The following is a 23,426-nucleotide window of genomic DNA, read 5'->3' as shown; positions in this document are numbered from 1 at the left end:
CTTTTGGTTATTTCAAGTATGTAGGGCGGTTTACTACAATTCCTGACAAACAGATGTTGAAATTCGGTTTTGATTCTGTTTTAGCCACGTTTACACACTTTCCCGGAAAGCGCCAACACTACCGAACAACATTCATCGGTCGATGATGCAGCTAACATTTTACTAATTTGCTTTACTTGATCGCTCTCTGTAATGCGATTTTTCTTACTGCCGAAGCCCTACATCGCCATTGTTAGTGGATGTACGAAATAGTGGATGAATGATAGCCTAGATATTACACACGGCTTTTGAATTTGGCACTTGGCAGGAAGATCGTAACACTACGTGCTAAGTATTCAACGGGAGGTATTTGTGTTCTTGTGCAATGACAGACCAAACGTTCTTCTAGAGGGTAAGCAGCTGAGGCCGTTGCGGCACGCGCGGACGATGAATCGAGGGCTAAGGCAACGCCAGTCCAGTTAGAGGCGGCTACACGCCCGGAGCTCTATTTCCAACGGTCGCTACGGTCTGTCCCTTTATTTAGCGCTATAAGCGTCCGCTGGCTGCCGCAACGTGTGCTTGCCAGCGGGGTTCCCGCCACACCGGTGAAAACCGCTCCCTCCATATCATAAATCAGCACAAGACGCAATTTTAAACAGTACGAGCACTTTATTAGCTCTGTGGCGGAATTTAGAAAATCGCTTGGGGGGGGGGGGGGGGGGGGGGGCAAGGGAGTACAGAAGAACCGTGTGCGAAAGAGGGCTAAATGATTGCTGTGCATTGCTGTGCTCATCATTACTTCTTGCCAATTTTTATGGTGTACAAACCAAATAAAACAGCTTAAAAATCATTCTTGCTTCCTAGCTCCCAGTTTAGTTTAACTGTAAGGTGTAGAACATATGGAATGTGGTAGGAAGAGCCAATCAAACAAGTATTTTTCTCAAAATTTTGAAAGGAGTGCATTAAGTACACAACCCCCCCCCCCTCCCCCTTGGTATTACTACAGCTTGGTATTACAAGCTTCTACTTGCAAGACAGGCACATAGGGAACACAGCTGATCTGGTTAAGAAGATAACTTGCTTTTCAACACCAATGTATAATTGGGATGCAATCTGTGTAACAACAGTTATAAACTTTGTCACCCAAAATCTTTTGCGTTCACAGTTTCGATACTTCAAAAACCTGACATTAAAATACTTAATTCACAGAAACTTAAGTTAAAGAAGTGAAATTTGGACACGAAACTCATTTATTTGCAAATGAAACACACCACCACCACCACCACCACCACCACCAAACTCAATATGCAAATTGGAAGCCCAGAGAGCTGCATATTTAAGACACTGTCATTCAGTTTACTGTAAAATTTCACATGAAAAACGAACACTCTACGATCCACTAAAGTAACTTACTTTGTGTCCACCCATACTGCTTCAAGGCACGAGCATACCCTCTCCAACAGGACTATATAGCACTGGAACAACATTCAGATTGGCAACTGTTTCTGTGAAGGTGTCCAAACCAATGTTCCTGCCATGTCACTGACAACCACCTTACAGGGGCAACAGTATTTCATACCACCAATGACTCTAAAAGGACAGTGCATTTTTCACAGCTGCAGCTCATTATCCCTCACATACAGTCACTTTTTCTTACATCAATGCACAACTCAACAGCCTTGATATTTAGATCATGAGTGGTAATGCTTCTCAAGCTCACATTGGCACCACTTCCTCTTCTAAATGAAGACTGGATTTGTCTATTCTACAATTCCCCTGTTTATTACATGCTTGTAATAAATGTAGTGAGTTTAAGGAGGCAATCTTCTCTACATGATTAGAGTACGAAATGTGAGTTAAAATTTGTAAATTCTTTGAGCCAGTGAATCTTACGAGGACATTCAGTGAAGATAAGAGAGCAATTAAAAAATCCTGTTTTACATTATATCACAAAATAGGTTTGCCACTCCCTTTAATTACCATGGAACACATTTAAGGAATATTTTGGCTCCATTTTTTCGTGCTTCAATAAATCTAAATACATCTGAGCTTCCTCAAAGCTCGAACAATAACTCCACTACTTGCCTTTACATGACAAACATGTAACTTCATTGGTCACAAACATTTGATGCTTATTTCCTTCATGAGACTGCATGCAATGTCAGTTATCAAACCCAAGAAAGTAAAGAGACACTAGGAAATCTTCGTATTTCAAGTATCGACAAAGTTAATTTTGCGTGCGTACGCGCATGTGCATGGACTGATGGCTCTGTGGGTTACTGCCCCAGTACAAATATGACGTAAGTTAATTCCTAAATGGTTTTAGACCTTCTTTTAAATTAAATGAGACTATCGTTCTTCAAGCAAAGGAAATTGAATTGTGCATTAACTCTGTTTCAATTTTACCATGTATGTCATTCTCCAAAATAATATTAAGCAGATATATTTGAAACAAAAAAATTCCTAATATCAATGTTATGGCTACGAAAACCCAAGTTTTGAAACTGAAACAAAGTCTGAAACAACTATTACAGAAACTATGGTTTTCAATTATGAGTCTTGCAACAAACTGGCCATAGTTCTGCATTAAGGTGACCTTCTTGTCCAAATACTCCCACCATAACTAGGGCAGATTATCTATTTGTGCAATGATACTTTTAGACAAGAAAATTTTGCAAGAACAGTAAAGAAAGTAATAATTCAAAACTGGCAGCTTTTAGTGAAATGTCACAAAATTTGGAACACTCTCCTATAAAAACATTATAACTCTGAGGACATCAGTTCACTAAAACTTGCAATGAATATTTGTTGAATGCTTTTCAGTTTTGTAAACATGTGAATCAGCAAGTGCTGTCCCTTTGCTTCTATCAACAAATCACAGCACAGGACGTGTGACATCATGGAAACATCAGTCGTCATCATATTGACAGATGGAAGCATTTAAAACATGTTGCAACAGTAGATGACAGATCGGAATAGCTGGTTTCACTAACTCACAACAAAATTGGCAAATAACACCAAAATCAGCTATAAAATAAAAAGATTTTTTCAAATATCATCCCTTATATCTGACATATTGCTTATAGTGGATTCGTACACCTTCAAATTCTGAAAATTAGTAAGACAGTCCCGGTTTTAGATTCCTTCTTATAGTTCCACACATGAGACTGCTATATACCAATGAATGGGCAGACACGACATATTTTCATGATTCGTAACGTAACTGTAGTTACAAGACCCATCTGATATCTTTTTCTCTGCACAGGGTCATTAACAAGAGAAAGTATGATAAAACAGCCTGCAGTGACCAAAACCATGACAAGAATGCCATACACAGAACACGGACCACTTGATTAGGCTTGGTACTGTTACGACCGTTGTTAAGATTATGAGCAGAATGTAATATCTGGTTTAAAAGGAGGCCCTTTTAGTACCAATTCAGATTACCTGTCACCTCAACCAGATGGCTCATTTCCATATGCTAAAAACATTATCAGAATGTGTAACAACAAATTCCAGCTGACACTGTTCCTTACACAAAGTCTTTTTGAAGCATACAATGCACTGTGTATTGTCATCAATCACAGCTAGCGAGAAATTATGAACGTTTGCTGCCTTGCATTGGAGTCTGTCAATCATTTCACAAGCTTCACGAATCAACTTTCTGTGCAAGTTTGCGCACATGTGCCTTGTATGAAATTAGACAAACTGGAATTAAGGTCAAGCAGTTAACAGGTTAAGAATAAACCATCCTTGATTGAAGGGAACAATTTTGTTATGCCGTAAGATCTGAGCTTCATGAGATGCAGAATTAACTGGTTTGGCTAACCAGCAACCACACAACATAATATTACGATCCCTCCCCCCTCAAAATTATTTGAAAGTTGAAAGGTCTGGAACATATGCTACAGCTTACCAAGCAGCATTACTTCTCTACTTTCTTCAAAAGACACTACAGTTACATGCCCACCTAGGAAGATGTACACACATTTCCAGCTCTTCAATACATTTGATCTAGTTTTGTAATGGGAAGATCCACAGTCATGCCTGTCACTTTATTAAAGACAAACTTTGTAAGTAATAATGCTCTATACTGGCTGGCCAGAACAAATCCTAACAAGCTACTGCTTACATGACCCCAAGTAATGACTCCTCTCTCCATGGTTGTACGTGGTATCCACCAATAATAAATTTTTCCAATATGAATAATCCATAAATTATCTAATACCATGAGTACATTGAAAGTTTTGGTAACTGTATCACCCGCCTTAAAATAATTTGGTGGCCAAATTAAATTTTTTTTCTAAATCAGTCTTCAAACAACGTTCCCAAAATACCAAACGTAGCAACACAGAATAGACGCTTCCTAAAACTGGCTTTAAAACTAGGAAGAAGAAACAAAGAACACCAGAAGGAATTTCTAATTTCAACTGTGAAGGTTTCAGTAATTTCCACGAGATACCTCATAGTATGCTCTTCTGGGCTAGTATCCGCAGGTCTTGTTTAATCTTTTCCTAAGTAACATTCAGAACGTATCTAATATTAGCATCAGTAAGCAGCCAATACTTTTTTTTCAAGTTCAGAAAGACCACAACTGTGATAGCGATCCATTACAGTTACCAGTCAAACTCACTGACACCAGATGTGCAATTACTGTTATGCACAACACTTTATAACATTTATAATTGTTGGCTAACTGAAGTGCGTTTCTGTGAAAAGCAGTAAATCGACCACCATTTGAAACCAATGGTAAATGTGTAATTATCTTAAAAAGATTGTACTTACAAAGCAAAATTATTCAGGAAAATTGAATATCCTCTACAACAAAATTCATATAAACACAGGAAGAGACTGTTTTAAACACTGAAGAAATTTGCATCTGTGGTCAACTGACCACCACTAGGCTTTCTAGTATTAATCACTTATTTTCACAGGGTTGGCGTGTTAACTATTTGATTTGGCAATGTTAGTGGCAGAGAGTAGTTTGATGCCCTTCCTGTCACCACCTCCCTCCAGCACACATTTTGTAAAGCTATGGTGTTTCGGTCTTATCCCATATGAATGTGTGTGCAAATGATGTCTAAATATTTGTGAACCATGTAGCTGTTGTTTGACACGGGTATCAGCCTAGTATTCACCTAGTTGGATGTGCAAAATTGTCTTAACATCACATCCAGGCTCGTCAACACTCTTGGTCAATCAGCAGGTTGACTCGATCCATAGCCAGCGTTCCTTCCTGAATCCCTAAAGTAGTGTGGTTAACATGCATGGGTATCCAAGCCCATCTCACTTGGGAAAACTTTGTATCTTTAATGCCGAGCAACCTACCCACTGATTTAAGATTTTATTCTTCACTTCACAGTAACAGTGCATTATAACTCACTCCTTGTGACCATCGATACTATTTAGCTAACTGATGTCTCAAAAATTTTTCAATTCAAGATATCTAACATTTATGAAGTCCATAAGTGACTATACACACCCTCCAGATAAAATTATGCAGAGTCAAAGTGATAGACCAAAAAGTGACCAAATGTTAAAAATTACATGCAATATCGCACTGTGAAGTTTATAATGGACGGCTGCATACGAAATCAGTGTGGGATAACTTTCAAACATCCACAACTTAAAAGTTCAAAAAAATACTGTTATTGTTAAAGTCACATCAATGTGATTAAGAAGAATTTTTTTCCATAAGTAATGGTAGAACTGACCTTTTACGGAACTGATAATGCATTAAACACTATAAATAATCAGTAGAAAATGAAGATTTTACTTTGCCAAACTGGCTTTAGGAGCACCTATCTTTAACAACCTATGTACTGTGTGATCAAAAGTATTCAGACTCCCCAAAAAAACACACATTTTCCATATTAGGTGCATTGTGCTGTCACCTTCTGCCAGGTATTCCATATCAGCGATCTCAGTAGTCATTAGACATCGTGAGAGACAGAATGGGGTGCTCCGCAGACCTCATGGACTTCGAACGTGGTCAGGTGATTGGGTATCACTTGTGGCACACGTCTGTATGCAAGATTTCCACACTCCTAATCGTCCCTAGGTCCACTGTTTCTGATGTGATGGTGAAGTGGAAACGTGAAGGGACACGTACAGCTCAAAAACGTACAGGCCGACCTCGTCTGTGGATTGACCGAGACCGCCGAGAGTTGAAGAGGGTCGTAATGTGTAATAGGAAGGCATCTATCCACACCATCATGCAGGAATTTCAAACTGCATCAGGATCCACTGCAAGTACTATGACAGTTAGACGGGTGGTGAGAAAACTTTGATTTCATGGTCGAGCCCCTGCTCAAAAGCCACACATCACACCGGTAAATGCCAAATGAAGCCTCACTTTGTGTGAGAAAATTAAACATTGGACGACTAAACAGTGGAAAAACTGTTTTGTGGAGTGACAAATCACGGTATACAATGTGGCGATGTGATGGCAAGGTGTGGGTATGGCAAATGCCCGGTGAGCGTCATCTGCCAGCATGTGTAGTGCCAACAGAAAAATTTAGAGGCAGTAGTTTAATGATGGGGTTGTGTTTTTCATGGAGGGAGCTTGCAAACCTTGTTTTGCGTGGCACTATCACAGCACAGGCCTACATTGATGTTTTGAGCACCTTCTTGCTTTCCACTTTTGAAGAGCAATTCAATTCAGGGATGGCGATTGCATCTTTCAACACGATTGAGCACCTGTTAATAATGCACGGCCTGTGGCGAAGTGGTTACCCAACAACAACATCCCTGTAATGGAGTGACTTGCACAGATTCCTGACCTGGATCCTATAGAAAACCTTTGGGATGTTTCGGGGCATTGACTTCGTGCCGGGACTCACCGACCAACATCAATACCTCTCCTCAGTGCAGCACGCTGTGCAGAATGGATTGCCATTCCCCAAGAAACCTTCCCAGCACCTGACTGAACATATGCCTGCAAGAGTGGAAGCTGTCATCAAGGCTAAGGGTGGGAAAACGCCATACTGAATTCCAGCATTACCGATGGAGGGCGCCACGAACTTTTAAGTCATTTTCAGCCAGGTGCCCGGATAATTTTGATGACATAGTGTTAAGTTTATTTCACATTGAAAATTGCTGCAATGTTTTGGAGTGGCATGTTTGCATAGTATTATGGTGAATCAGATAAGGAAATTAATATATTGTTATTGTACTGTACTGAAATATTGAATTGGTTAGTACTTGCAGACATACAGGTACAGCACTGACACGCACTTTAAGATGGAATCTTGATTTCACAATTAGAAATGCACTTTAACCAGTGTGTATTTTCTTACAGACCGACACACCCACCCACACACACACACACACACACACACACACACACACACACACTTGTGAAGTAAAGCACAAAGAAAGTATTTGAAGTTTGATGGGTTTGTTTGTTGAGTGCATTTGCTATCGCATACATTTTGGAGAGATATGATTTTGAACAAGTAAAATCCGTACTTGTGAGATAAAATTGACATAAAACCAATTCCTGCAATTTTGATTTAACACCATACATATTGCTTCATTCGTGAGGGAAGAGTGACAGTTGCAGTACAGACAAAGCAATCCACGATGTTGGAAAATAAAAAAACTGCAGTTATGTTGAACAAGGAAAAACATTTATTATTAAGCACAAAAATTGCTCAAATGGCTCTGAGGACTATGGGACTTAGCATCTGAGGTCATCAGCCCCCTAGAACTTAGAACTACTTAAACCTAACTAACCTAAGGACATCTCACACATCCATGCCCAAGGCAGGATTCGAACCTGTGACCATAGTGGTCCTGTGGTTCCGGACTGAAGCACCTAGAACCGCATTATTAAGGACAGGGAGCAGTCAGGTTTGGCAGTCTATGTACATCCACACTGCCTAAACAAGTAATTCCACCATAAATATCATACCCAGCAAACTCACAACAGTGAACAGTATAAAAATGAACCCTCTAGACAAAAAAATATCTGTGCACACAACTGCTACTCAAAGAACCCCCAAGAGCTCAGTTATAAATTTTAACTACAGAAGTCTCATCATGAAGTAACTCTGAGGATACCAAACACTCTGACGAAAACCCACTACTATACTCTCACAATGCTATGCCCCCCCTCTCCCCCCCCCCCACCCGAAGAAAAATATTCCCCTTAATTTACTACTCAATTTCCACTCGGGCCTAATTGTTGCATTTATATAGGATGACCAGAAACACACTGAGAAGCTTGTAAGGGAGGCTGTGCTGTGAAATAATTGTTACAAAAAAAATTATATATATATATATATTTTGTGTGTCTGTCGACCTGCCAGCACTTTCATTTGGTAAGTCACATCATCTTTGTTTTTAGATATATATATATATATATATATATATATATATATATATATATATATATATAATAGAGGGAAACATTCCACGTGGGAAAAATATATTTAAAAAGAAAGATGATGAGACTTACCAAACAAAAGCGCTGGCAGGTCGATAGACACACAAACAAACACAAACATACACACAAAAATCTAGCTTTCGCAACCAACGGTTGCCTCGTCAGGAAAGAGGGAAGGAGAAGGAAAGACAAAAGGATATGGGTTTTAAGGGAGAGGGTAAGGAGTCATTCCAATCCCGGGAGCGGAAAGACTTACCTTAGGGGGAAAAAAAGGACAGGTATACACTCGCACACACACACATATCCATCCGCATATACACAGACACAAGCAGACATTTGTAAAGGCAAAGAGTTTGGGCAGAGATGTCAGTCGGGACGGAAGTACATCTTTCTTTTATATATATATATATATATATATATATATATATATATATATATATATATAAAACAAAGATGATGTGACTTACCAAATGAAAGTGCTGGCAGGTCGACAGACACACAAATGAACACAAACATACACACAAAATTCAAGCTTTCGCAACAAACTGTTGCCTCATCAGGAAAGAGGGAAGGAGAGGGAAATACGAAAGGATGTGGGTTTTAAGGGAGAGGGTAAGGAGTCATTCCAGTCCCGGGAGCGTGCAAATTTAAGCAGTCTGCCAGAAGCGGTGTTGCCAAATGTGTTCTTTATTTATTATCCTCAACCCAAACAAGAGAGCAACACAAAAAATGAATGAATTTACAGAAGCAAGGATCAAGCTCAAGCCAACAGCTCAGGAGTCTCTTGCGCCGCCATCTACACTATAAGCACAATTGAGCAGACATATCTGCCAGTCATTTGATGATTTTCCGAAATCTTACAGACATAATCATTGTCTGAAGCATTCATGTAGCTGCAAATGTACATGGAATGAGGTGCGATGGGACAGCAATGGAGGTGTGCGTGACATGCACTGCCACAGCAGAGAATGCAACATCACTGTTCCTTTGACGAATACACTAATATACAGTGCTGTGGGTCAAAATGCACTGGAGGCTTGCACAATTTACAACACTGTATTTCCAGTCTGGGTTATTCCATGTGCGAATTCATTTGTAGTGGTTGATAAGACGACTAGGGGAGATCGCTTTTATTTGCTACCTTTGTTCATGTGACTACTTTTTCTATAGTGCAACGAAGATTTATGTTTTCAATATCTGTATGAGGATTGCCATCCACAACATCCACCTCTTGTAATGAAATACACTTCTGATGCCACTGCACCATAAATATAGACTATTTCGTATTTTGGTTTTTAACCAATTTCAAATGTTTCAATATTATGGCAGATGAATAAAAATAATCCACATCAGTTGCGCAAAGATTCCAATGGGTAAAACGATACGAAGAAAAAATGAAGCGAAATGAAACACTACAAAGATGATTAATGTGATGTTACAAAGAAGAATAAATAAAAAGCATTACATTTAATGCAATTAATTCCATAGAAATGATGTTCTACATCTACATATATACACTCTGCTAGCCACCAAGCACGTGTGGCGGAGGGCACAATTTGCACCAAAGTCATATTTCCCCACCTCTGTTCCACTCGCACATTGTGCGAGGGAAATACGACTGCCTGAATGCCTCAGTACGAGCTCAAATTTCCCTTATCTTTGAATGGTGATCATTGCGCAATTTGAAAGTTGGTGGTAATAATATATGCTCTACATCCTCGGTGAAGATCTGATTTAAGAATTTAGTGAGCAGCCCCTTCCATTTAGTGTGCTGCCTAGCTGCAGGTATGTCCCACTTCAAACTTTCTGTGAGATTTGTAACAGTCTCGCGATGGCTAAATGTACCAGTCATGAATCTTGCCGCTTTTCTTTGGACCTTCTCAATCTCTTGAATCAGACCCAGATGTTAAGGGTCCCATACAGACGAACAATACTCTAAGACTGGACGAACTAATGCATTGTAAGCTATTTCCTTTGTTGAAGAACTCCATCACTTCAGGATTCTACCAATAAACCGCAATCTAGAGTTCGCCTTGCCCATTATTTGTGTAATCTGATCATTCCATTTGAGATACTTGATGGATTTACCGCTTCCAAAAACTGGGCATTTATTTTGCACTCTTACATTAATGGGGATTTTCACCTTGTTACACGCAGTAGGTTACACTTACAAATATTGAGAGATAACTGCCAGTCATTACACCACACATTAATTTTCTGCAAATCCTCTTTGATTTGTTCACAAATTTCGTGTGATACTACTTTCCTGCAGACTACAGCATCATCCACAAACAGTCTAATGCTGCTGGCAATACCATCAACCAGATCTTTTATGTAAAACTTAAAAAGCAGCGGACCCACTACGCTCCCCTGGAGCACACCTGAAGTTACGCTTGTTTCTGTTGAAGTCACCCCAGTCAGGATGATATACTGCTCTCTGTCTGTTAGAAAACTTTATATCCAACAGCTTATGTCATAGGGCAGACCGTAAGCATGCACTTTTTGGAGCAACTGACAGTGCGAAACCGAGTCTAACGCTTTTGAAGTCAAGAAATATGTCCTCAACCTGGGAGCCGGTATTTAGAGCCAGTTGTGTATCATGCACAAAGAGGGCCAGCTGTGTCTCGCATTACCGCTGTTGCCTAAAACCGTGCTGGTTTCTGCAGATGAGCTTCTCAGAGTCTAGGAATGTCATTATGTCTGAACACAAAATATGTTCGATTCTACAACAAATCTATGTCAGTGAAACTGGCCGGTAATTTTGTACATCCGATTTTCTACCCTTTTTGTAGATTGCTATGACTTGGGCCTTCTTCCAGTCCCATGGAACTTTCCGCTGTTCCAATGATCTCTGATAGATGATTGATGATTGATTGATAAGAATGGTGCTATATTTGTGGCATAGTCAACATAAAATCTTATGGGGTACCGTCTGGGCCAGATGCCTTCCTGGCGTCTCAGGATCTTAACTATTTTACAATTCCAGATACAATAAACACGACGTCAGCCATCCTTGCGTTTGTTCAATAACTGAAAGGGGGAATGGTGCTGCAGTCCTCTACCATAAACGAGTTTTTGATAGCTTGGTTTAGAATTTCGGCCTTCTGTTTATCATCATCCATTACATTACATTACCGGTATGGTCAGCAAGAGAAGGTATTTAATTATTTGTAGCGTTCACAGATTTTACGTACGACCAAAATTTTTTGGGGTTACTTTTAGAATATGCAGATAAAATATTGCTTTCAAATTGGTTGAAAGAATCTCTCATTGTCCCTCTGTCAGCTGCTTTTATTTCACAATAATTTCTGTTTGTCAGCAGGGCAGTGATCACGTTTAAAACGAATGTGCAAAATTCTCTGCTTTCTCAGAAACTTCCTAATATGTTTGCTGTACCAAGGTGGATCCATTCCCTCCCCTATATTTTTGCTAGGCACATTCTACTTCTCTAGCACATGGTGGAAAATACCTTTAAATTCCGACCAAAGATGCTCAGTATCTTTGTGTTCTGCAGTGAATGCTTCGAGCTATTATGATATTCATTAATGACACTTTTACTTGCTTTTCCAAACAAGGAAACTCTAGGCTTTTTTTTTGTAACTTCCACCGACATAGAAGCCACAACAACATTATGGTCACTAATACCTCCTTCTAGATTAACATCCTCAAAAAGATCAGGTCTGTTTGTTGCCAATATATCTAATATGTTCCCATCTAGAGTTGGTTTTCTAACCAATTGCTCAAGGTTGTATGTTGAGAGTGCTCCTAGAATAACTTAACATGAATCTTTGCTTCTGCCCCCTGTGATAAACGTGCAATTTGCCCAGTCAATGGATGCCAGATTAACATCTCCACCTATAACTAATGGATGATTTGGATATTTATTTCCTATGTACTCAAGACTTTCCCTGAACCATTCTGCGACGTTTGTTGTGGATGCTGGTGGTCTATAAAAACATCCTAATAGAATAGTCAATCCTTGTCCGACAGCTTTATCCAGACTATTTCACAGTCCGACCCAGTATCGATCTTAACTGCATTTGAACAGCTTTTGACTGCAATGAACACACCACCTCCCATAGTATCAGTCCTATCCTTCCTAAACATTGCCCAATCAGAGTTCAAAATTTCACTGCTTTTTATGTCTGGTTTCAACCAGCTTTTGGTGCCTAATGCAATATAGGCATTGCTACTGTTTACTTCGGAGAGTAACTTTAAGATCTTGCTAAGGGCAATTCAAACATTTACTAACGTGAGATTAAGAAAATTTAAATTCTTTGGAATGACCTGTTTAGGCGAGCTAACAATTTTTACAGTTGCCACACCAACATCAGTGACATGAAATGGTAATTTTTCAGACCAACGGTTTGTTTCCTGTGGGGAGGAAGCTAATCTAAAAAAACCTCTATGTACATGCCACAAGTACTGTGCTACCCATGTAGCTGCTTCCTGTGTGTAGTGTACCCCTGATCTATCGAGAGGCGTAATACAACCTTCCACCTCATAGCGTTGGTTGAGGAATCTACAACCATTTTCATCACAGAGCTGGTGTAGCCTCTGGTTTAGATTCTCCACTCAACTCCAAACCAGAGGACCTTGGTCCTCCCTGGGTACAATACTGCAGATTGTCAGCTTTGCTTCCACTCCTCGAGAGATGGAGGCTGCCCCCATGCCAATTTAGCCAGCCATCGAAAGGACCCAAGGAATTCCTCGGAACCCCAAAGACAGGCATCGTTGGTGCCGACATGTGCAACAATCTTCAGCTGGCTGCACCCCTCAGTCGATAGCCGCCAGAAGAGCCTCTTCCATATCCCGGACAAGGCCCCCCGGCAAGCACACCAAGTGAAGGTCGGACTTCTTCCCCGCCCTAAGGGGCTCCATGACCCGCCTTACATTGGAGCTCCCAATAACTAACAAACCCCTATCCCCACATGCCTGTCCAGACCTTGCTGAAGGAGCGGCCACTATCCTGGCAGAAGGTGCATTCTGATTCGACTCAGCCTCCCCCCAGCATCAGATAGCACACTGAATCTATTAGCAAAGTGCATGGGATTTGGCAGGAGGCTGCGTCCCCCATGCAGCCTTCGCCTTGAGGCTCGAGACCTCGACACAGGTGTGGGTGGGCTGGCTGGCTCAGTCGCACCTAAGGTCGGCTCAGTGACAGAGCTGTGACATCCCCCCCCCCCCCCCCCTGCACATCTAGTACAGCAGAGGCTGCCCCACGCACCCCATCTCCACCGCACCTCAAGGTGGCACTCTGGAGCTTGTTAACTGTGGCCAACAAAGCTTCCAACTGCGTTTGAACTGTGGCCAACTCCTCCTGCATCCGCACACAACCCAGTCCCTATCCCTCTAGCTAATAACTGATCGAAGTTATTTTCAAGTCATTTTGATAATAAATTGAAATTCAAAATTTCAAAATCACCTGACTAGGTTCGAACCCACAAGCTTTTGCATGTTACGTATGTCGCCTAACCACTATGTTACACCTCCACTCTGTGCAGAACTATATTTTTCTGGCACTAGGATGTCTCTTAAAATTTCATTTTCTTTTCTTTTTTTTTCTTCATGGATTACTTTGAAATGAGTGCTCACTAAGGCGAATGGCTGCAGGCTCGATCCTTAGTACCTTCCAAAAATTTCCCATGTTTTTTGTTTGGTTTCATCTAACCAAACAATTAACATGTTTGGCAACACTGCCTCTGGCAGGCTGTAATATGCACACGTGACAACCTGGCTGGCTAACTTCAGTGCTAAGTAACTCTGTGAACATATCCAATTTTTTTCATAACTATTATTTCCCAGCAGAGCCTCTCCTACAACACTCTTAAGAACTTTTCAGACTGTTTTGGACCACCCTGTATAAGCTATAGTTCGTGTGATGCTTAAGTATTGTACACATGCTGTCAGTGATTCAAGTTAGCAAATCAGAGATTCTTCACAGGCTGAACACCTGACAAGAATTAAAAATGAGCAATCCATGCAAAACTACTAAATAATATGTATTTCTACATCTGTAGTCTGCAAGCCACCTTGTGGTGTGTGGCAGCAGGTACTTTGTGTACCACTCTCACTTACCCATTTTTCCTGTTCCAGTTGTGAGCAGTCCATGGAAAGAACGACGGTCCGTAAGCCTCTGTGTGGGCATGATACACTAAGTGTATTGTGGTCTTTTCACAAGATATACAGAGGAGGAAGTAATACGTTTGTCAACTATTTTTAGAAACATGTACTCTCGAAACTTTTAGCAATAAACCACAATGTGGTGCAGAACACCTCTCTTGCAGCGTCTGCCACTGGAGTTGGGTGATCATCTCTGTGATGCTTTCATGCTAATAAGCATTAACTTTCAACGAAATGCACTGATCTTCTTTGGATCTTTTGTACTTCCTTTATCAGTTCTACCTGGTACGAATCTCACACAATGAACAAAAACAAGTACTGGTTAAAAGATTGTTTATTTAAGCTACTTGCTTTATTGATGGACTGCGTTTCTTGAGAGTTCTTCCGATGAATCTCCCCACCCCCTCCCCCCACACACAATTTCATGAATTTCTATGTACACATACTCCTAGGTATTTTATTGAAGTAACTACTTCCAGCAATTGTTCTGCAACTGTGCAGTCATACAATAAAGGGTCTATGTATTCGCAATAAGTTACAGGGTGACCACACTTTATACAACATGTGAACATCACTAAAGATATTCGGATTTACGTTATGACATGTTTGATACGCCTGCCATCACTGGCTACGATGTGGCGCAGGCGAACAAGTGTCGGGTGATAGACAGTGTCGATGTCCTCCTGAATGGCTTTTTCATGTCAGCAATGGTTTTGGGGTTATTGATGTGTACAACTGGTCTTTAATACGGCCCCACAAAAAGAAGTCTCAAGTTTTTACAGCCAGAGAACACATCAGCCAATCGAGGCCCATGCCAGTGGCCTGTAGGTAGCCCAGAGCCAGAATGCAGGTCCCAAACCTGCTCCTCCAGGATATTGAACACTCTCCTGCTTTGATGGGAGTCAAGCTCTGACTTGAATGAACCATATCTTGTCACGTACCATTCAGGAGTCACTATGCCATCAAGGAATATCGCACTGATTATTTGGTGACTGGACACTGGATACCACACAATCACCATTGAGTGTGAAGAGACCTCTATAACAAAATGCAGATTCTCAGTCCCCCACATGCGCAAATTTTGCTTATTGACAAATCCACACAAATGAAAGTGGGCTTCATCACTAAACCAAATCATACATCGCATACTAATTCTGATCCTGCCCTGCTGCCAACCATGCAATTTGAACAACCCAACACAAACTGTTCAGAAGTTATGACTATTTTATTTCATATATATCAATAATTGTCACCTTGTACATTTGTTCACGTCGAGGGTCAACCGACACTCCCTACACTAAGTGTCAATCCTCTGTACTACTTCCTGCATTTCGCTAGAATTTTCCGTGGTTGTAACTTCTCTGCATGCAGTAGTATCCCCTGTGAAAAGCCTCATGGAACTTCCGATGTCATCTACTAAGGCCATTTATAAATATTGTAGAAGGTAATGGTAGTGTAATGGTAGTGTAACCCTCCCCTTTTACATCTGAAGATAACTCTCCATTCGGAATAAGACACTGTATTCTGTTTGCTAGAAACTCTTCAATCCAATCACACAGTTGGTCTTCTGGTCTGTACACACACATTTTGTTCATTATGTAGCAGTGCGTAACTGTATCGTATGCCTTCCAGAATGAAAGTAAAATAGCATCTACCTGGGTGTCTGTTTATCTACTGCTCTCTCTGTCTTGTGGATGAAAATAGTGAGATGGGTTTTACATGACTTAACAGAATCCACGTTGGGCTCTAAACTGGAAAATTTTTGCCTCCAGAAATGTCATAACATGTAAGCATAAAACATGTTCCAAGTTCTATAAATAACCAACTTCGGAGGTAGATACTTACAGGTTTGGGCTTCTATTCAAAGATCCTACTAGAAAACGGGAATGGCGTGTGTTTTCAATTATCAAGGAACTTCCCTCCTCTAGAGACCTATAGTACACTGTTGCTACAAGAGAGGGTGGAGTTCTCACTCACTCACTCACTCACACACACACACACACACACACACACACACACACACACACACACACACACACACAAAATGTAGAATTGTACCAGTATCCCATCAAGTTCATTTTAGTTACTTCTCTACACTACAGTCACTTATTTCATTATGAGCCATTTTGTCATTCGTGCAACAATTTAAAGGAGCCACTACAGTGATCTTCCAGTTTGAAACTTTTCGGAAAAAGATCTTTAGTACTTTGGCCTTTTCTCTTGTCATCTTCTGTTTCAATGGTGTTATGGTCACTAAGTGTCTGGAAAGATGGCTTTGATCTGTTTACTGATTTAACGGAAGACCACAACTTCTGAGGATTTTCTGTCATGTCAGTAGACAGAATTTTATATCAAATTCATTGAACATTTAATGTTTACCTTGCCTCACACAAATTTAAGCTTCATTTTACTTCTGTTTGTCTGCGAGGCTTGTCTTTACTCTCGTAGCAGTTTTCTAATGTGGCTGTACAACCATGGTAGGTGTTTCTTTATCCCTCAGAGCTTTCTCGGCACATAACAGTCGAAAGTATGTTACTAATCTCCAACTTTCTCCATTAATACCGAAGTTTGTTAGTGCTGAATATGAAATTTTTGTGTTGCCCGCTCAGGTAACATGAAATCTGTTTCTTGTCATTCTTGGTAAGCAGAAATATCGTCCGGCCTTTCTTTTTATTCCCATTTACAGCCTTATCCAGTGATGCTGGAACAACATTAAGGTATCTGATTCCCTGTTCTACAACGTGTCGAAAAGTTTGGGTCCGTTCATCACCAGCGGGTCTAAGGTATCGCCGCAAATCTGTACTCTGGTTATTTGCTGAAGATAATTTTTTGATAAAACACTTAGAACAGTTTCACATGATTCTGTCCCCTCTACTTGTCTTCATCACTTAAGTCACCCTGACTGTAGCTGACAAAATCTCAACCTGCAACTTTAACATGACCACAAAATTTATTCAAAATGTTCATGTCTCCCCTCAACTGCTCTGGCACTGCTCCTGCTGCTGCTGGGGGTCTACAAAAGCATCTCATGAGCAAGTTTGATTCGCCTTTAACACTTGTCTTCAACCCATCTGTGTTAAGACTCCCCAGATTTCATCATATTTAAGGCTCAACAACATGCCTTTACCACAGCATTCAACCTATCTTTGAAATAGACAATCCAATTGAAATTTAAAATTTCACTGCTACTGATGTTAAGTTCCAGCCAGCTTTTAGAGTCTAGAGCTATGTGGACACCCTTACTGTTTGTGTGCGAGATTAGTTCCAGCACCTTTCCATACACACTCCTGCAGTTAACTAATAGTATATTAAATGTTTCTCTAATCTAACATGACAAACTTAATTTATCTAGACTCAAAAGACATCTTATCTAGCTTGTGGAGGAATTTATTTATCCTGACACACACACACACACACACACACACACACACACACACACACACACTACCTTATCTTCTTCCTGACCTATTAAGGGGAAACTTTTAATTCTCTACTTGGTAACAAAGGTCGAGAAATTTGCATCCAATACTGTCTCACCCCTCACGAACCATGGACCTCACTGTTGGAAGGTAGCTTGCATGCCTCAGCAAGACAGGTAGCTGTACCATATGTGCATCCACTACAGGGAGGGTATCTGTAAAGAAGCCAGACAAATCTCGCTCCTGAATTGTGTGGAAGTTACCTGGAGGCAGATTATGTAAGAAAAATTTTGGAACCATGTTTTAAATTTTAAGACCTTTCTAGGGGCTGAACTGCACTCTGACCACAATTTACTGGTTATCAACTGTGGAGTAAAACTGAAGAAATTGCGAAAGAAAGAAAGAAGAAGAACAATAAAGAAGATAATACCACCACCACTGCCGCCAAAAACAACAACAATCACAGAACTGTATTAGCCTCCGGTTTAGAAATTTCACCTGCTCCAAACCAGATGACAATCAGTTCTGAGAATGATGCTACAAAACTATAGTTCTGCTTCCATACTGCAGGTGGGGCTAGCTGCCTTTCATCTTGTCGGCCAGACACCTGTAGGAACCAAGAATAGGCAGCCGAACCCAGACGCAAGCGCCATTCAAGCCTACGTAACCACAATTTGCAGCCAAGTGTACCTAGTGTTCTTAACTGCTGCTGGCAGAGCGGCCTCAACATTTCTGATGAGAGCCCCTTGCAGGCAAACTGAGTGGAAAGTAGGTTTCTTTCCCAACCTGCCCAATATTTTACTGAGGGCACTATCACCTGCCTAATATTGGAGCTCTCAATGACAACCAATCACACACACTGTGCTTGTCCGGGCCACTGTCTCAACAAGCGAGGTGTTCTGTGCTGTCTCTGGCAGACTTTCAGCAGCACACAATACCTCAGCCCCATTTTTAAGAAATATGGAACACTGTGTGACCAGTACCCTTCGACCCCAAGATTCGTGCCCCTGCCACCATTCGCCTATCACCTTCAGGTGTCAACTGGCCAGGACGTGAGAATCAGAAGATGCAGTAGAAGCAGGTATGCCCAGCGATGCTACTGACTCTGTGCCAAAGCATTTATCTCAGATGCCCCAAAACATCACCTGACTCCACAGCAGCAGCCTGAAGCATGTGAACTGTGGCCAACACAGCTTCCAGCTGTTTACAGACAGTGTCCAATTCCCCCTGCATCCATACACAACACAGTCCCCAACCCACTTTGATCAATTATTGTCTCAAGCATATGTAACCCTAACCCAGCAAATTGAAATAACACAAACTATCGTAAAATATGCTAAATCTTACAGCAAAAATATATAGTACTAAAACAGCTGAATAATGTGGTAATGTTCACTTCTACTCAGATGTAAGTAGCAATACCACTAAACTAAACAATGTATACACAATCTGTGCGCAATTGATAAGCTGCCGCTGCTGACTCCACTTTCGTAGAAGGCTAGAACTCTACTGAATTTTTGCGATTCCAAATGTGCAACGTGGTATTCTGTTAGTATATGCTTCTCGATTAACACAGTGACTTCTCTTTTTTGGAAGAATTATGCTCGTCTCCGAGCTGAAAGAATTATGCTCGTCTCCGAGCTGAAAGAATTATGCTCGTCTCCGAGCTGAAAGAATTATGCTCGTCTCCGAGCTGAAAGAATTATGCTCGTCTCCGAGCTGAAAGAATTATGCTCGTCTCCGAGCTGAAAGAATTATGCTCGTCTCCGAGCTGAAAGAATTATGCTCGTCTCCGAGCTGAAAGAATTATGCTCGTCTCCGAGCTGAAAGAATTATGCTCGTCTCCGAGCTGAAAGAATTATGCTCGTCTCCGAGCTGAAAGAATTATGCTCGTCTCCGAGCTGAAAGAATTATGCTCGTCTCCGAGCTGAAAGAATTATGCTCGTCTCCGAGCTGAAAGAATTATGCTCGTCTCCGAGCTGAAAGAATTATGCTCGTCTCCGAGCTGAAAAAATTATGCTCGTCTCCGAGCTGAAAGAATTATGCTCGTCTCCGAGCTGAAAGAATTATGCTCGTCTCCGAGCTGAAAGAATTATGCTCGTCTCCGAGCTGAAAGAATTATGCTCGTCTCCGAGCTGAAAGAATTATGCTCGTCTCCGAGCTGAAAGAATTATGCTCGTCTCCGAGCTGAAAGAATTATGCTTGTCTCATGATGTTTACTTTGCACTATGGCGTAGCTTACAATTTTTTAAAGTGGTAAACAGTGTTTACTTCAAACTTTCATGAACTACATTTGACAGTTTCAGTTGCAAGAGCTACATTTGCACACTGATTACTTTATGATTACAGTCACATCCTTGTAAAACAGTAACTGTGCTATAGTAGACCACTCACTGAATTCTTGAGTCTTTAGCTGAGGTTCAAATTTATGATGCACTTCTAACAATCATATGCAATCCAAATAACAACAACATCCAACTGCAAGAAACAAATATAAATCTGTTGTGTTAATAGTAAATATGTAAGACTTACCTTCCCTACCACTTCTGGAACAGAATAAACTTTCAAAAACTTTTGTTTTATGACCCAGAAAAATTACAAGTCTCAATTACAGTACAATTTGTGTATAAAAGTTTACACGATGTAAGGATTTCTTCATCAATAATATCACTAATGACCATTGTAGCAAATTGTGCCATATCTGAGCATTATAGAATACCTCAATATCAAAACAATCTTAATACTTAATTAAGAGAATCACTACTTTAAACAGGTATTCTTACATTAATTTATAACTTTAGCCACTCTTCACAGAGAAAATTTCTTTTGGTCTGTATCAAGGCTGAATTTTATTTGTAGGTGGAATAGTACATACAAGAAGCACATACTGGTTTAGTATAAATTATAGTACAACAATTGTAACAAATCAAAACATTCACAAACTACAATGCAACTGTAGATGGTGTGTGCAGTAAGTGCTCTTCAACTAAGAAATCTTGCTGGTGGTGGTGTCGTTCTTAATGTTCACTGAGCTCTAGTGTAATTTATGCTGTGGAAGTGATTTGGGTAGTTTTGCCATATTACTATGATATGGAATAATGAACAGTAAGGCAGTACTTTCAACAAATTCTCAAAATAAAGACACCACCACCCTACTTTACTCAAAATTCTTATTACCACCGTTTTTAGTACTGTGATTACCTCTAGCTATCCCCCACGTCAAGAGATTTTAGTCAGACTTTCCAACCAACTGTTCATAAAACATAATTTTAAAATGCAGTCCGCTAAGGCAATTGAGAGCTAAGGTACATTGAGAGTTAGTAGATAAGTCCAAGATATTTCAGAAACAAGGCATTCCAACTGCTGCCTCATCGTGCTTGTGCACCAAATGGTGCGTAATGTGGAGATCCACATTGTACTGGAATTCAAATGTTTGCCCTCTGAAGGCCATTATTGCAGGCTTGAATTCAGTGATTGCCTGTGGGAACCAAGTAATAACCAACGAGATTTTTTTTATTCACAAATAGTATTTGGCCCAATCAGCCCTCATTTACCATAGACAATAGTTTGTACATGTGAAAGGCCCATTACTGTGCATCAGATAACAATTTCAAACCCAATGATCCACTTACATTTGGGATGCAATTTGGACTGGATAAATATAAAGTCCACATTTGCTTACAGAGAGAGTGAATTCCACACTGCTCTACTTTTTCTCAGATCCTATTCTGTCAGAATCCACATCAACCCATGTGAATTCAAATGGATGGAGCCATGATTCACTATGAACTTTCTGTACAGAGCAACTTAACTGAATGGTGCCTATGTCGGGCATCGTGTGTGGCAATTCCCTTTAGTGGCCAGGGAGGTCTCCTGATTTTAATCCCAAATATTTCTTTTGAAGTAGCTTGTATGGGAACTCTCAATGTTTCAGTTGTCATCAGTCCTTCATACAGCCGCCATTACCACTGACAGAATAACTTTCACTCTCTTTTAAGTGTACCTTAGATCCCAAAGAAGAAGTTTCCTCTCAACAGATAACTATGAAACTGCAGAACATTTGTATACATATGATCAGCATTCTGAAGCATTTATTGCCACCAACAGAAGCTATTTTGAACTATGATGTTAACTGAACAAAGAGCAAAAATTAATGCAAATACTATTAGTGTTTCTCAATGTAATGAACTGTGCTTACTGCTGTGGTTATAATCACAATAAACTTTGTATTTACATGTCTCAAGTAAGAGTGAAGGACAGTAAGGTAAAAATCAAGTTGTTTACACTCTTACTGGAATTGGGGAGGTTCAAACTCTGAACAATACTACTAATGGTTATTGACTACAGGAAGCAATTGATGGAATTTATGAGGTGTGTAATACGATCTAACTCCCCATCTTTTAATGTTTGCACATTGCATGTATTACCATGGATATATATATATATAAAAAGAAAGATGATGAGACTTACCAAACAAAAGCGCTGGCAGGTCGATACACACACACACACAAACACACACACAAACACAAACATACACACAAAATTCTAGCTTTCCCAACCAACGGTTGCCTCGTCAGGAAAGAGGGAAGGAGGGAAGGAGAGGGAAAGACAAAAGGATATGGGTTTTAAGAGAGAGGGTAAGGAGTCATTCCAATCCCGGGAGTGGAAAGACTTACCTTAGGGGGTAAAAAGGACAGGTATACACTCGCACACACACACATATCCATCCGCATATACACACACACACAAGCAAGGATCGATGATTACTGGTCAACAAATACATTGATACACACACCGGTATTTCGCAAAATGATGTCCCACAACCGATTCAGACAAATGTTGTCATTTTTACATTTTTCCAACAATAACAACAAACCAGATAATGCCGATGATTATTTTTCCAAAAAGTTTAAAGGAACATTTAATCTAAGCCAAAACATCTCAACTGATGAAGGAATGATACCGTGGCGTGGAAAGTTAAATTTTAAAGTTTACAATTCGAAAACTACGGAATATGGCATACTCATTCAGATTCTGAGAGACTCTAGTACGGGACACATTTTCTCATTCAAGACATATAGCAGCGCTGGACAACCTTAAGCAAAAACAGTGATGGAACTTCTTATGGAAGTGGTCACCTCTACATGGATAATTATTATAACAGTGTAGAACTTGAAGAGAAGTTACTTGAAAAGAAAATCAAGTTTGTGGAACGATATGGCAAAACAGAGGATTTCTGGAAAAATTGAAGCGAACAAAAGTCCATGTGTTTGAAGCTTGTCATCAATTAAAAGGACACAAGTGGCCGGCAACAAGCCAAGTAATCTGAATTATTGCTGCCAGCGCCAAGCGAATTAATTTGTACGAGACCTGTGGATGGCAAAGTGTTAATTGCCTTGATTCATGTCGTTACCATATTTACCCGAGTATAAGATGACCCTGATTATATACAAACCCCCCCCCCCCCCCCTTTTCAAGACGCTCCTTAAGAAAAATTTATTCGTAACATATTCCAA

General features: G+C 40.3%; 1 protein-coding gene across 3 annotated transcripts in view; it reads right to left on the bottom strand.

Moving 5' to 3' along the window:
• Positions 1-23,426, bottom strand: part of LOC126185507 (UDP-N-acetylglucosamine--peptide N-acetylglucosaminyltransferase 110 kDa subunit) — a 278,206-nt gene that overhangs the window by 57,748 nt on the left and 197,032 nt on the right. The window lies entirely within an intron of this gene.

The sequence above is a fragment of the Schistocerca cancellata genome, chromosome 1, assembly GCF_023864275.1.
Source record: "Schistocerca cancellata isolate TAMUIC-IGC-003103 chromosome 1, iqSchCanc2.1, whole genome shotgun sequence".
Lineage (NCBI taxonomy): Eukaryota > Metazoa > Arthropoda > Insecta > Orthoptera > Acrididae > Schistocerca > Schistocerca cancellata.
The sequence above is the reverse complement of the archived record's forward strand: the minus strand, read 5'-3'. Positions and strand labels throughout refer to the sequence as shown.